Source organism: Sinocyclocheilus rhinocerous, unplaced genomic scaffold (genome assembly GCF_001515625.1).
Source record: "Sinocyclocheilus rhinocerous isolate Xijiao unplaced genomic scaffold, SAMN03320098_v1.1 scaffold428, whole genome shotgun sequence".
Classification (NCBI taxonomy): Eukaryota; Metazoa; Chordata; class Actinopteri; order Cypriniformes; family Cyprinidae; genus Sinocyclocheilus; species Sinocyclocheilus rhinocerous.
The window spans coordinates 266,618-268,050 of NW_015664017.1; the positions used below are offsets into that span (position 1 = coordinate 266,618).

Sequence of the window (1,433 nt, forward strand, 5' to 3'; positions counted from 1 at the left end):
ACACACACACACACACACACACACACACACACACACACACACACACACTGGATGACTCTGGAGTAATGTGATTTCCTCAGATTCTGACATATCTCCCTGTGGAGCCCTGAGCCGAAGCAGACAGTCCAGAATGTGTGTGTGTGTGTGTGTTTTATGTCCATCTCCACAGGGACGCACACACATCACGCCTCTGGCTTTAACAGCATATGCGACTGTGTGTGTTTGAGGTGTGATTTCATTTCCTGGCATTGAAAGTGTGTGAAGTTGTATTTGCATTGTAGCCTTTTAAGTGCACTAACCTCAGGAGATATTCTGGCAATGGCAGATATCATCCAGTCCCAGCTGTGTGTGTGTGTGTGTGTGTGTGTGTCTGTCTGTCTGTCTAACTGTCCGTCTGTCTGTCTAGCTATCTAGCTATCGTTCTATCTATCATTCTGTCCATCTATCTAGGCCTAATGGTTAAGTAGGTGTGTAGTAAGTGGTAAAATGGACAGTCAGCTGGTTATTATTGTTTTTTCCCCCCAATAATGATTGGCTGACTACATATATAATATGTATATGGCATTCTAGGGTCCTTTAAAAAATACCATGTTAGTAATACCAATTACATTTTTTCGTGAATGTCTTTGGAAACATGCTTTACTAAACTCTGTATGACTGAAAGATGAAGAGACACTCAACCTGTTTCTATACCTTTCCAATCTCTGTCGCTGAATTCAGTTCTCCTGCTGGTCTTAATGATTCCTGACCCAGCATGTCCCTTTCCCGCAGCATGGAGAAACTCTCATCATTTTAGGTGAACGTTCCCTCACCACCGCTTCGGTAAAACTCACAGTGCAAACCGTTCACTTCTAACAATTTTTCTTTTCAATTCCAGCCTCTCTGATGCATGAAATTCATTCTCCGTGGTTTTGCACATATTTTATATTTGATAAAGTGCTCTGGGCTCTGTCATGAACATGTGAAAGTGTGTGCTCAAGCAGTCAGTGGGAAAGCCTGAAATCACGCATTACTTACACTCTATTATCTTACCTTTAAACTCACAGCTTGAACTCACCTTGGCTGCCTGTAAACGCAACGGGAGGCTGATTATACTCAAATACATTATTTCTAGTTTATACCGCCATCTACTGGATACATACAGCAATCATATACTGTTATTACTGTAAATTCAATATATGTTTTGCTTTGGATCCATACAGCCTACACACTCCATATATGCATTCTTAATGCATTAACATTCTTAACATTCTTTGATTTTTGGCTTTGTGTTATGTAAATCAGCCCGAAATATTTTTAAATGCTCATCGGAACCGCATACTAGCATACTACTTCATTACTGCCATAGAATGATATGGTAACAAAAAGAAAGAATATATATATATATATATATATATATATATATATACACACACACACACACACACACACAC

General features: G+C 39.6%; 1 protein-coding gene and 1 long non-coding RNA gene across 2 annotated transcripts in view; one reads left to right on the forward strand and one right to left on the reverse strand.

Annotated features, from left to right (window-relative positions):
• LOC107729334 (uncharacterized) overlaps nucleotides 1–799 on the reverse strand; it is a 3,214-nt gene extending 2,415 nt beyond the window's left edge. Inside the window, exon 1 of the long non-coding RNA XR_001638567.1 lies at nucleotides 694–799. This is a non-coding gene — a long non-coding RNA (uncharacterized LOC107729334). The remainder of the gene's footprint in view (nucleotides 1–693) is intronic.
• LOC107729333 (Kv channel-interacting protein 1-like) overlaps nucleotides 1–1,433 on the forward strand; it is a 54,014-nt gene that overhangs the window by 3,112 nt on the left and 49,469 nt on the right. The window lies entirely within an intron of this gene.